The 15,204-nt window shown below is 38.2% G+C and overlaps 1 protein-coding gene across 1 annotated transcript in view; it reads right to left on the bottom strand.

Annotated features, from left to right (window-relative positions):
* Nucleotides 1-1,142: 1,142 nt before the first annotated feature.
* Nucleotides 1,143-15,204, bottom strand: part of foxg1a (forkhead box G1a) — a 31,246-nt gene continuing 17,184 nt past the window's right edge. The window contains exon 2 of the mRNA XM_010741515.3: nt 1,143-1,693. The gene's annotated coding sequence lies outside the window, so the exon portion shown is untranslated. The remainder of the gene's footprint in view (nt 1,694-15,204) is intronic.

The following is a 15,204-nucleotide window of genomic DNA, read 5'->3' on the forward strand; positions in this document are numbered from 1 at the left end:
CACAACGGCTCTTCAGAAACCTGTGGGGGACGTCACAGAGACTACATCCACGTTTCATACAGTCTATGCTCTTTTGAAGCGTTCATGGTAATATCATTTCAAACTTAAATAAGCTAAAATTACTAGTTTAAGTTTGCATCCTGTTTGTGGTTTAGACAACAAAAACACTGGTAACAGTTTGGAAAAGATGAGAACATAAGCCTTTTCAATATTGAACCAGAGTTACAATAAATACAGCTTAGTGCTATTATAGGAAAACAAATGTTGAGTGAATATTCTGTGGCTTTATTGATAACATTCCCTCATTATCTTGATGAAAAATATAATCTGGATCTTTTTTTTTTATATATATATTTGATGTTTAAAATTACATTTATAATGAGCACATTTATTCAAAGTGCATACAATTCAGTCACGGTTGGTGCTGGCCAGAACATCAGGAGCTTCAGATTCACTTGTTCAGGTGGACTTGAAGAGGTGGGGATCAAACCGCAACCCTGTGATCTCTGGACGACCTGCTCTACCTCCTGAGCAGCGGTTACATATTTGAGGTTGTGCAATATAGAGAGTTAGAGGGCGTCACTATTGTGTTTGTTATTAAAACATTTTGACAGATATCACACATACAAAAGCACTTCTTTGTTATGTGTAACGTTGCATGAACGTTCTGTTTTATTCTACTTTAAGTACATTGTGCTAATAACACTTTTGTAGTTTTACTTCACATGCAGAACGTTTACTTATAATAAAGTATTTTCACACTTTTGTTATTTTAACAGCAGAACAGAAGCCTGTTATACAACATTTATAACACATTAATAATTCATGTTTTTCATAACGACCTCTCGTTGAACTCAGACTTTGACACATCCGAACACCGCGCTGATGTTTTTATTCTGTTTGAAGAAATCAGTGTCAGCCGCCTGCAGCCGGACAGCAACTGTGTGTGTGGGATCAAATATATGTGTGTGTGTGTGTGTGTGTGTGTGTGTGTGGTGTTTGCAGACTGCAGTCATCCAACAGGGCTAGTTGAAACTAATCTTGATATGTTGAAAAGCCAAACCGGGAGCACCAGCAGCCCCCCCACCCCCCCCCCCCCCCCCTCCCTCCCCAAAACGCTGATAAATAATAAACGACCTTTGAGTGGCTCCAATTTATGAGCCGGTGAGAGCGGGGGCCCGATAATGGACTAATTAGTTGTATCTCACATTAACTGATATCGGACACTCGGCTCCTCAATGCTAACTTTTATGTCTGGGATCTGCCCCGGGGGCCCCGATTTGGGACACCCAAAATGGAAGAGGGAGGAGGGTAAATGGGGTAATTTTCTGTTCCGGTGAGACCGGGGGAAGAGTGGTAGAGGGGGGGAGGTATTTGGGAAAAGGATCGACAACTACTAACAGGTATTTCTGTGTATCAAAGCTTCCACAATCCCTGACGGAAACAAAACCAGAGGAGAAAATGCACAAACTGACAAAGTGGATTTTAGAGTCTGGTCATGCAGCAGCAGTGGTGGAGGTGGAGGTGGTGGTGGTGGAGGAGGAACAAGGCAGGGCGGTGAAAACAGGTGAGGCTTTGTTTGGCTGAGTTTCTGAGGTAGATCCATATCAGGAATCCTCTCCCGCTCTGCCTCGCGCTCTCTCCGAGGCGGATCGGTTTACGGCGTGGAGACTTGCTGTCGCCTCTCCGTCGGCTGATAGACAGGCAGGAAGGAAGGCAGAGAAGAGAGAAGAAGGAGAAGAAGAAGAAGAGGAGGAGGAGGAGGAGGAGGAGGAGGAGGAAAGAGAAGAAGAAGAGCAGAGAAAAGAGAGCATCTCAGTCATGAAAACACAACAAGATGGCTCAAAAAAAAAACAACAAAAAAAACAGAAGGTTCAGATGAGATTAGATAAAAGTTTTATGATCCCTGAGGGGAAACTGGGACGATCCAGCAGCAGAGAACTGGATACTGATAAGACCTGAGAACAGAGCAAACAGAGAGTGTTGAAGATAATACAACATGTATAAACAATAATAAACAGTATGAAAATAGAACAAGCGCAACAAAAGACCCGGATAAAACTACTTATGTGATGTGAAGATAACCCTGGAGATAATGTGACCCAGAGATTAAAGATGAAGCTATTTCATGACAGAACAGGATTTATAAAACCTTATCAAATGCTCTTTAGCATGTGGACAGATGGAACAGCTAGCTACAAGCTAACATGTGTCCCGACATGCAAAGGTTATTTCATATCAGATGAACATAAATAACGGAGGAGATTTGTACTAAAACAAGTCCATGGCGGAGCAAGCAGCTCTGTATTTGAGCTCAGTGCTAACATCGGTATGTTAACATGCTCACATGTTGATGTTTAGCATGTTAACCACCTCATTTCTAGCATCTTAGCATTTAGGACAGATGAACATTTTGTTAGCATTTTGAAGTTACTACAGTTCATCCAGAAGCACACTTGAAGGCAATCCATCCAGTCGTAGTTGTAACATTTCATTAAACGCAAACAAATGTCAGAGGCTCACCATAGTCTGCAGGATTCATCCCCTGGGGACCATGAACGCCTGCACCAAATTCCATGACAGCAGTCTATGTATCAGTAAGGGTCAGATATGTTGTTTTACTGTGAAATATGCCCTGATGTCCCTCAAGTTATAACTATTTGTCAGATTCACTACACTGACAATACAAAATTATAATTTTGTATATGTGTAAGATCTGGTATTTATATGTCTGTAAATTGAACTTTTCTTGCTTCGTCCGTCACTGCAGCTTCCATAAGAACGGACCTCCACCTCGCCAATGCTATTAGAGTGAACGGTGCTCTCAACATGAGCTAGGACAGATCTTCATTCCTTCAAACATCTGCACTGTCAAGGTGGTTTTTTATTCATAAGGAGAGTGAATTTGTATGTTAAATGGACACAGAAAATTCATGTTGATAGGTTGGACTGCACTGAAGACCCCTCAATACATGTTGTTTCAAATGCAGGAGCGAGCGGGACTTCAGGGTGCCATTATTTTAGTTTTTGGACAGCGGTGGAGGTTGATAGCTTGTTAGTAGGACACATTTGGTCCGATTATTACGGGCTTTCAGGATGTTAAATATAAGAGCCTAATACAAATATGACTAAACAAATAGTCCTAGCAGCTGTGTAGTTATTATCTGATGAAAATGGAAATCATCTGTGTTGTTAAACAAAACCTACTTCTCACAGAGGTTACAATATGAAAACGTGGTGAGTTGGTGAGGATACACAGTGTGATCTGTGAGGACATGTTTATTCAAGAGACACACTGTAAGTCATTATATCATAATACTTCACATTGAATTAAATAACATGTTAATAGGACCACACTTCACTGTGTACTACACAAGGTAGAGCATCCTGTAATGTAAAATTTGACATAGTCTGATAGAAACAAGCATGTTTGGGATATAACAAGAGGTACACAGGAGTAAAACTTGGTGAATGTTTTATTTTATTTCACTGCAGCGTTGGTAGTGATGTAATGAAAAAATAGGACATGATATATGAAGCGCCACACCTTTCTTCTTCTTCTTCTCCCGTTGACTAAAGAGTGTTTGTTCTGGAGCTTAATCTCTGACATGACGCCTCATTCCTGCTCTGACAGTGAAAGTAATCCAGCCCACCACAAAGAGAGGCGAGGTGGGTGAAGGCGGGCGGGCGGGGGGGTTCAGGGGGAGAGAAGTAAATCTGAACAGTAAGTGAGAGGTAGAGCAGGTTTGGTTAATTACTCACCTAATTTCCACTTAATTAACGCAGAACGACACAGCTCTGTAACCTGGGCTGCAGGTATGTGTGTGAACGTGTGTGAATGTGTGTGCGTTACATGACACGTTTGCTGAAGTGTTTGACAAATGACATTTGTGTTCAGACATGTAACAGCCTCAGTACCTGCTGATACAGAAATCTGATGCTTGCTCCATGATAATCAATCAAATCACGGTACGACAACTCCGATAATACTCATGTTATGTATGTTTGTGTACTTTAGCTCCTCGTTGTCAGACTGAAGTACACTTGTTTTCTTTTCTTGCTCAGAGTTACATGTAATCAGTGGTGTAGTATTCAGACCCTTTACTTCAGTAAAAGTACTGATACCACACTGTACTTCATCTGTAAAGGCTGGTATAAAAAACAGTTTTGGTCTCTGTAGCTAATTTCCCTGTTTATGACAACTGTACTGAGGGTGAATTTATATAGAACTCATCCGTTCAAATTATATTATGGCTTAGAGTTATGCAGAATTAACAGCATGGTCGCTTTGATTGACAGGTGTGTGTGATTACAGGTGGCTTGTTTGAACACCCAGGCATCATTCAGCCTGCCTCAAGTCCGCCGATGATCCACGTCTTTGCAGATTTTTTAATTAGCCGGGGGGTGGAACAGCTTTTCAGAAACCCGTTGGTGACATCACATTCATCCATTCTCTATACTATTGGTTAGTACTAACAATCTCATACGCTTCTGAAATGTAAAGGAGCACATTTAACATTAACATGTTAAATTTGAGCATTATGAGCGCACCATGACTTTAGACAGAGACTTAGCAACATAATACTACTGTAGTTTAGCTTCTTGATGCCCTTTAACTACTTTAGGTATTGGTACTTTTATGTTCTTTGTTCTATATTTACTGTCTATTTTATTTTTACTATTATTAATAAAACCTGACACATGGAACCTTCAAATTGAATTTCTAGTTAAGTTTTCTTGAAACTTGTTTGGCTGTAATCTAACCATCTCTGTTCCTTCCCGTGAAAAACTCGCCGTCTGACAGGCCGTCATCTTGTCAACTTGTTTCTCCGCTGCTGTACATACTTGTCAGGACATCTTCCAGCTGCTAAAACCAGCATGTCCTCCAGCGCTGGCACTGGTCCCAGTATGTCAGAGCACAGGGGCTCCAGGCAGAGTGTCACTGATACCGTGAGCTGCCTTCTCTTTCAGCTCTGGTTAACTGGAGCAGAAACCTGCAAAACCACCACTGCCATCCATTAGCTACTTTACATTAGCTTTAGCTACCTACTGTCTCTTTTAGCTTCTTAAGCTTTAGCTACTGTATGTCCTTTAGCTACTGAAGCATTTCATCTTAAGCTTTCGAGTAACTTTTGGCCTACTAGCTATCTGATCTATACTAAATACCTGATGTTCTTAGCTATTTTAAGTTTAGATAATCTTTCACTAATTTAGGTTTAGCTACCTGGTGTCTTTTAATTATTACGTAACAGTCATTAGCTACTTTAGCTTTAACTACCTAATAATTAGAATAATGATGATCAATAATCATTAGCTACTTTAGTTTTAACTACATAATAAATATTAGCTACCTTTTCTTTAGCTGCATAATACACTTTAGCTATTTCATTTGAACTACATGAAATACTTTAGTTGCTTTATGGTCTTTACGTATTTACATATCTGATGTTCTCAAACAGATTTAGCTTTAGCTAGCTAATGTTCTAGCCTCACTTATGTAATGTCTTACAGTAACTTAAGCTTCTTGATGCCCTTTTAAGTACTTTACAATTTGTGATCTAATAATTAAAGTTACTTTAGCTTTAGCTAATTAATTTTGGTGTTTTATAACTTAACTATTTCATGTCCTTTAGTTACTTTAGCTTTAGTTTCCAAAAATACTCCTTACACATGATTTGGCTTCTTCAGCTTTAGCTTGTTGGTGTTTTTTTTAGCCCTTTTATCTCTAGCTACTAAATGTCCTATCAGCTTAGCTTTAGTTACTGGATGTCTTTAGCTACTCTAGGTTCAGCTACCTAACATCCTTTAGCTAGTTGACTTATGCTACCTAATAAAAAATACCCTTTAGTTGCTAATTGTACTTTAGCTACTTTTGTTGTAGATACCGACACATTAACAGAAAAAACACTCTGTATATAAAATATAAACACAGTAATAAAATTTATTACAGAAATGAACCTGCTTCCCACTGCTGCTTCATAAAGGTGCAGTCCAGAGGTTTGCCTCCTTTTGGGACATTTTAAACTCTATTCAAAACAAACAAGCAAACAAAAGTTTAAAAGCTCTTTATTTACAGATAGTCCTTGTACTTGTACTGATCCTTCAGTGCTGCTTTGTTTCAGATAAGATCTGTGTCCTCTAATGGTTTTATTAATGGGCAAAGAGAGAGAGAGCTATCCCATGGTCCCATCGTCTGTGTTAAGTGCAGGTCGAGCGAGGTTCATCTCCAGCTGATCATCTTACAGAGAGAGAGAGGCCCCGGTCGTGCTCGGACGACCACAGACCTGCCCACTGGTTTAAAAAAAAAAGCCTTTTGTATTCAGGCACAACATGCTTGTATAAATTAGCCTCTTAGCATCTTCATTGTTATGACAGTTAAGAATGATCCAGAAACAGGATGCAGCTGTAAACGTGTGTCCTACAGTAGATCCACGTTCATATCAGTCATTTTATATTTCACTTATTTCTGTGTGTGATTGACTTTTAGCAGATCTAACTATGAGGAGCTGTTTTCAGAACCAGCAATAGCTGATTGACTGGGGTGTAAAGATAATCAAATAAATCACCTGTCGAGTCAAGTGTGATTTTAAAACAGCTGATTTCTTCGCTTTAAATCATTCATCGCTCATGTGAACATGTTGGCGTATTTTATCCACAGGTTGTGAAACCCAAATCCAACCTGAATAGAGCTGGTATGAATTAATGAACGGCGTATGCAGCTCTCCTTCCTGCACACGGAGCATGGTTAAGTCGATTTTGACAGGCAATTAGAGAGAAGGCCCACAGAAATACTTTTCATGCAAAAGCTCTTGATAGCTTAATGGTTGGTAAATCCAGGCGTCCTGCAGGCCGGAGCCGGGTGGGCGGTTCGGGGAGGTGAAACACGGTTGTCTGCAGTCAGAAACAGAGGTCCAAGAGTCAGAACTGGAGATCTGAGCCAGGCCAGGACAAGCTAGGCCAGACCAGGGCTTCATACAGGACTTTATATGGGCAGTGGTGGAATGTAACTAAGTACATATATTTAAACATTATACTTACTTTTCATGCTACATTTCAATGCTTCTACTCCACAACAGCTTGGAGGTAAATACTTTACCTTGTACAAGTCGAGCTGAAATCATTAATCAATGAACAGAGTTGATGAGTTGATTCCCAGAAAATGTATTGTTTTGATAACTTTGTTGGAGGTATGTCCATTTGTGCTAAGGTAACTGCCATGAAACAATCAGGAAATAGTTTTTTATTTCTTTGATTAAGCAGCTTTATCGAGGTTGGTGCTCCCTCACTCTCATTCACTGTTTATGTCTCTCAAACCATTAGACACAAAACAGGTAGAGTATTAGAGTCTCTCTCAGTTCCAGAGACATTTTAGGCTGACTGTGGAGGTTTGACCAGTCTTAGTGTGGCCACCAATCAGGGTGGCCACAGTGTGCCATCGGGCCAAAAGTTGGATTCAGCTAAACATCTCCGCTGCAGGTTGCTGCTAACGGGACAACCAGAAAACCATTTTAGCATTAGTATGTTTCTAGCCAGCTAGGTGTTAACAGTTAGCGTGCTAGTGAGAGTACAAACTTTGAATAGTCGCCACATTTCTAGCACCATTGTTTTTATGAAGATCCTGGTGTGAGCTGGACTTTTAGGCTGCTACAACCACACAAGGAACCAAAATTCTAAAGAGGTTCCTGATGGAAACTTCATACTGTGGTATAAGCCTTCAGAAAAGACACCTCACAGAATGTTTCATCCAGTCTTTTTCATGCGCAACCACCTTTATGGTCCACTGAAGAGGAAAATGCCTAGTTGATGGCAGAGATCAGAGGCGAAAGACCAGACTGGTTTGAACTGATAGAAAGGCAACAGTTACTCAGATAACCACTTATACAGAACATGTCGAACGTCAAAGCAGATGGGCTACAGCAGCAGAAGACCACACCGGGTGCCACTTCTGTCGGTTAACAACAGGAAACTGAGGCTACAATTGGCACGAGCTCACCATAATTGGACAATAGAAGATTGGACAAACATGGTCTGATTTCTGCCGTGACATTCAGATGGTAGGGTCAGAATTTGGCGCAAACAACATGAAAACATGGATCCATCCTGCCCATCTACGGTTCAGGCTGCTGGTGGTGGTGTTGTTGGTGTACTAGTGTGTGGGATATTTTCTTGGCGCACTTGGTACCAACTGAGCATCATTTAAACGCCACAGCTTACCCGAGTATTGTCCATCCCTTTATGACCACAGTATACTCGCCTTCAAATGGCTACATCCATCAGGATAACATGCCATGTCAAACACAAACTGGTTTCTTGAACAATCATCGTACTCAAATGTCCTCCACAGTCACCAGATCTCAATCCAATCCAATAGAGTGCCTTTGGGATGTAGTGGAACAGGAGATTCACATCATGGATGTCCAGCCGACAAATCTGCAGCAATTGTGTGATGTTATCATGTCAATATGGACATGCAAATCTCAGAGGAATGTTTCACCTTGATGAAATAATAGATGGCAGTCGGGACATCCCGAGTTTGTAGAGGCAGGCAGGAGGACCAGCACGGAGGACAAGCACCCCATGTACAAAAGCCTAAGTGTGTGCTTCAGCAACCCGGGTTCAACTCCAACCTGTGGTCCCTTTACTACGTGCCACCCCCTGTCTTGTATAGTATATACTATATTTTAACGCTTTTACCTTGCTGTCAGACGTTGGGAAACTGAAGCCTTATATTGCTCTCTTCAAAGCCAGGTAAGCCATTTTTCTGGTTTACCGCTGCCTTGATCCACAGTGACTACTATTAATTCAGATTCTAACTAATGTGTCGAAAACACCAAAGTCACACAATAACACAAACAAACTGACCGATCTAGTGAACGCTCAACCAGCAACTCCCGTGTTCTGCAAGGTAAAATTGCAGTCTTTGTCAATGGAATCTGGAGGCTTTGAAGAGAGCGTAGATCGATATAAATACTTCAGTAATGAAAAGGGCTGCCTGGCTCTCTTATCTTAAATACAAAGGTTGTTATATGAGAGTATTATCTGAAATCTTAAACTTCATTTTCAAGGGAACATTTAAATAAAGATGAATACGTCTGCATGCTTAGTCTTCACATAACTCATAATTGCCTTTTTATGCGTGAAAGTATCTTTTAGACAACACTTCAGCAGCCTATCTTGTCTAAAAGGGATTTGTCAGACAGCAGAGTTTTCTGTTTGGTTGTATCATAACTACGTGTGCTCAGTGTTGACACATGAACCCTAGAAATCACTGAAAGACCTCTGCAGTCAGACCTCTGCGCTCCATTTATTTTTTTTATTTTTATTTTTTGATATTTCTTGAATTTCTTTCCTTTGACATTTCAGTGACCGTGAACTCAGAACAGGAGCCGAAACAATTCAACACAACAAAGAAATACACAGAAAAAGTGGTTCACACTGATGTTTTTCCTCCTTTGAAATAACATTCTTGTTGATTCCCTGAGAAAACCTCTTCAACTGCAGCCTGCAGACAATCAGGAAACAACATTAAACGGTGACACATCTACCATCATCACTGCAGGTCTGAACTTTCTGAACACTTTGGGCCAAAAAGTGCTGAAAACCGAAGAAAGCCTCGGGCAACAAGCACTGACAGCAGCTGTTTATGATTGAGTCTGTCTTTGGTCTTTATCTTTACAAGAGAGAGCAAACATCACACTAATATCACCAGCTGCTTGTTTGGAAGTCATGTCTGAAAAAGCATTTTCAGTTAAAGTGCTGAGAAAAGTCTCATCAGTCACTGCTTGACAACGTCTACAGACGTTTTAGTTTGCCTTTACTTCACACTCAGTGGGTAATTTTCACCTGGACACAATAACGTCTAAAAGAAAACAATAAAAACAACAATTTAGAGTCTGTTGTTGTCGCTGTCCTGTGAAAACTGAATCTTCAAACTGACTGCCTCCTTTTAAGATGTGTGAAATACATTTTTGAAGCAATCCAAAGGCTTTTTGAAGGGATTTAATAGGCAAAAGTGTAACGTACATTGCACTTGTATATATATCGATATTCATTATGCGTCCTGCAGACAGGATGTGCCAATCCAAGGAGAATGTGATAAAATAAAATGTGTTTTTTGTTATGAGTTGATGTGTCTGTGCTGGGAAATATAACTGGTGTATTCCAGTCTTTAGAGATCCATATTAACAACTTACAAAAAGACTTCTTCACACAACTCACTTTGACTTTAAGACCAAGCAGTGATGGAAAGAAGAGCACCAGTATGCAGAAAGTCATGATGCATTTATGAGATTTAAAGTATAGTAAATACTAAACCTCTCTAATAAAATTATTAACTAGGGCACTTTATCATCTTTTATCTATCACAGGGGCAGTTAAAGTAAATCTTAATACTGAGGAAGTACACAGACTGTTTACTTAGGTAAACTTTTCAGATTAAAGTCATAAAATTAAGTTGATCTAAAATGATATTGCATGCATATGCATTAGAGGTAAAACTCCTCTAAAAGTACAATAGTATGAGCCTCAAAATATACAGTTGGAGTTTAAATGTACAATATTTACCTCTGTGATGTACAACAATAGACGTATAAGACGTTACTTAGTTACATCCCATCTATCCGTCTTTCTCCCATAACCACTTATCAATATCAGGGTCATCAAGGGATGAAGCCAGTCCCAACTGACATTGGCCAAGTTGGGGGGTACAACTAGTTCTAGTTACATCGCTCCACTGCTCATACTTTAGCAGTTTCCCAGGACGTTTACGTTTTTAGTAATTCTACACTGTGGTATCGCTACTCAAAGATCTGAGTACTTCACGTTGCCTCCCATCATCCTCTCTGCCTCTGTGTTTTCATATATGAGGACTCCATGTGTTATCACGTGCATACACTCTGTGCACAGAAACATGACGTCTGGGCCGTGGACTGTGTGTGTGTGTTTGTCAGCTGCAGTGTGAACAGAGCTCGACTCTCTGAGGATCCACCAGCAGCCCGATCGCCACTCTGAGCTGTGGAGACGCCTGATGCCAAACAGATCAATGATGGTTCCTGTCTGGCCAGGCGGACGCTCCTTCTGGAGAACCGAGTCTTCCATCACAACATATTGAGGGCAACAAACCACCACCCATCACCCGCCCACCCCCCATCACCCCCCTTTCCTCCTCCCTCGTCCTCCCCCATAGAGAGGCAGAAAAGGGAAAGTAGACTGCAGACAAAGGCTGGCAGAGAAAACGCTGCTGCTCGTCAGAAAAGACAGGACTTCAGTCGTAAATGAAAGTTCAGACGAGGCAACTGTCACTATAACGTCCCGTCACAACCAGTCCATCGAGGAAATGATGAAAGTTTCAGATAACAAACGCTTGCTGTGAATTTCTGAAGAAATCCAACAAAAACACTGCTGCAGCTGTGCAGATGTTTTTTTTTATTAGAGATGGATGATGAAAAGTAACTAGAGTACTTTTACTCAAGCACTGTGAGTATTGAGTATTTCATGTCATACTTTATACTTTTACTCTACTACATTTGTTTATTGAGTTACTTTGGAGATTTAGATGAATAATATAAATATATACACATAACATAAATGATGACGTATTTTTTTTTTGATTAAATTTTATTGATCAGGCAGCAGAACATAAAGTCAGTTACAGTTAGTTCCAACATTAAAGAACACATGAATGCATTCATAAATATAATCATATTCTGCATAATGAACACTTTTACTTTTGGTACTTTTGATGCCAATACTTTTGTAATTTTACTGAGATAAGATGATAAAATGCAGAACATTTTTCCTTACTGTGGTACTTTTACTGAAGGAAAAAAAATTCTAAGAATAAAATGACACTATCTGATTTACATATCTGTTCATTAGTCTAACCATGAAACAATTATTTAACAGTGACTAGGACAAAATAATGTGAATGGCACTAAAGAAAAATGTAAAAGGAAAAGGACTGTTCAGTTTGTGCCAGATAGGAATAACTATACTGATTCAATTTCATGGAATATGTTGAATATAATCAACATATTGTTTGCATATACAAATATATTGATATTTGTTTGTGACAGACATACACTGACATATACGCATGTCTCATATGTAAAATATATCAGATTTATGTGTTTATATTTAGCATATAAGATCATATATATGTATAAAAAAATCTATATTTGATGTACATATCCTGTATACTTATGTACGTTTCTGATTAGTGAGAGACAATATGACATGTAATATGATTATATTTCAAGTTTTATTATATAAAATATCATTATGTATAGTAATGCTATAGTAATGTAAAATTGTGTTATTTATTAATATGTATTTATTATTAATAATAACAATAATAATATACACGTGACTGAAGCTCCTTTTCCAAACAGGAAATTATATTTCTAAATGATTTTTTGGGTTTTATCATTACTTCGATTGATTTATTAATAAACTGTGCTGTTGTAGTTTGACAACCATGGTAATATTAAATAAATATTTGTCTCATAAAATGTGTCAAAGTGAACACACATTTTTTACAATAACTATGAGAATAACACAGATAATAATAACAGAGGAAACCACAAACACAACATTGATGGATAGATTACAAAGTAAAATATAAAAACTGTACTCTGCTGTTATTTGTACAATGAAATTATGTATAAAACCTGAATATTGTAATGTCTATAATTCTAAATTCACAGTCTTCTTCCCTTTTAGACTGTTTGATATGAGATGTGTTTTTTTTTTTGACAAAATTGGCAAAAATTGAAAAAAAAAAAAAAAAACTCCTAACAAACAAACTAACAAACTAACAGCTGTGGTTACCAGAATTTAACTGTAATAAATACAGTATAACTTTTTCTGCAATGACAGTAAAAGTATATTAGTACTATTGATTTTACATTTTACATACATAAATGTCGTATAAAATAAATGTTTTGCCATGAAATATTACAGTCTTTTATTTATTATGTCCTAACACCATAACCCTAAACCATTCTCCTAAAATGCTTCATGAATAAAGGTTTGCCATGAAATATGTCAATGTTTTGTTGATCAATAGCCTTATTTGATCTTATTTTACTTACCATAATAAAGACAAACACTGTTTAGTTTACATCATGTACATATAGAGACAGTATTGATGACCCATCGTGTCACAGCATTTATAGTAATATTATACTGGAACAGAGAGTGTTCTGGAAATTATGGAATAATTAAACTTCATTACAGTAACGATTATACAACAGGAACAGGAAGTAAGTCGGTATAGGACCACCTTCTTTTCTTTTCTTTTTTCTTTTCTTTTCTTTTCTTTTCTTTTCTTTTCTTTTCTTTTCTTTTCTTTCGACACCTGGAGAGGAGAGCAAACACAAATGTCCTTTAACAAAAGAGTTCACCTGCTATTTACAAGAACAAAGTTTGAAAGAAAAGAAGAAAGAAAATTAGGATTTTACAGACTAAAATCATAAAATAATGTGTAATTTCTGCTGTTTACCTCCTTTATATTTACTACATCAGTGCTGACACAATATTATTATCTGGTCAGTGTGATGAATCATCAGCTGCAGCTCGACAATCTGTCAGTCCAGAGGAAATCCTGCTGAAGATTTCACTTTATTTATATTACATTTGATGGAACATTAAACCGACATGAGCACAATGCTCTTTAAAGCCATGTTGCTTAAAAATGACCTATTCATATACACATGTACATATCTACACACACACACACATATATGTTTGACTGACTGACGGTACACCGTAATAAAATATGCCTTAATGTGAATTCAATTAATCTTTTACAAGTAACAGACCACATTTCACTTCTTATGTTAATTTGTCACATCTGATTTGTGGTTTCACAGGTGAGTTTTACATGTTTTCACATGTCATACATCTGAAAATCACACGCACCTACATCATGTGAATTTATCACGTGAAGCCACTTGTCTTTATGTATATTTTCATATGTAAATTTGATTTACTCGACTTTTGTGAGAGGAGAAGAAGAAAAATAGGTCTATTTTCAGCTTTTTTTTAGTTGGTATGTGATCCATTAAGCTTGATAAGCACAGTATGTACTTATTAAAAGGCATAAAATAAAATAAAAAATACAACCATAAAACTAACCCTTGTCTTCTGGTGATTAAGTTTGGATCTCAGGAAAAAAATTCCGACGTGTTTGAAAAAGCTTTGTAATCAGTGTTTAAAATATCCTTTGTGTGTGTGTGTGTGTGTGTGTGTGTGTGTGTGTGTGTGTATCTGTGTGTGTGGACTCATATTGGTCACAGGATACACACTGAGCTCTGCTTAGCTAAAAATACACACTTAAACACACCAGGCCTTGTTTAGCCGTACAGTCTGCAAACACAAGGACAACACAGAGACAGATACAGACCAAACACACACAGTCAGCCAGTATAAAGCAGGCAGAGGCTGCTGGTGTGTGCTGACAGATTTATCTTACACCTCATTATATTTGCTGTTGGTTTCTGTGTCACATCGACCAGCGGATTTTTACTGCTGATCCTCGCTATGTTTCAAAACTCTGATTCTAATCTGTTGTTGATTCTGTGGTCAGATTATGTAAACGGCTGTTTGCAGGCAGACAGAAATTAGGTTTTGGTTTCTTTTCATTTATGGGATTTCAGTTAGTGGATAAAGGATGGTGCAGATACTGATGGATGCTTATATTTTTATTATGTTTATTATTATATAAAGCACTGGCAACAGGAAGGAAATGTTTTGTTAAGCTGTTCAACTTTTAATCAACCAGTGTTTTGTTATAGCAGCTGAAACAGCTTAAACGTTGGCTAAACAGCTCAAATTAGCAGCCAAAAGTGTTTGGTTCTTCTTATTTCAGTTAAGCAGCTAATATATGAGGTTGTCAAGTAAACTGTTTGTCTGATGTTAGCTAATACATTAGCATCCCAAACTGTTCAATTTTGAATAATAGTTTAGCATCTAAGAGTGTTTAAACGTAGCAGCTAAAACTGTTTGGTTAAATGTTAGTTCAAAGCTCAGGCTAGCAGCTAAAATCATTTGGTTTGGTTTAAATGATAAATTCAATGTAAGCAAACAGATCAGTCCAAATGCTAAACCAGTTTATGTCAGGTTAGTTTATGATACAGTTTAGCAGGTAAAATGTTTGACTTGGCCAAGCTAATGGATTTATCTTGTTGACTGCGTAATAGATTA

This window comes from Larimichthys crocea, chromosome V (assembly GCF_000972845.2).
Source record: "Larimichthys crocea isolate SSNF chromosome V, L_crocea_2.0, whole genome shotgun sequence".
Lineage (NCBI taxonomy): Eukaryota > Metazoa > Chordata > Actinopteri > Sciaenidae > Larimichthys > Larimichthys crocea.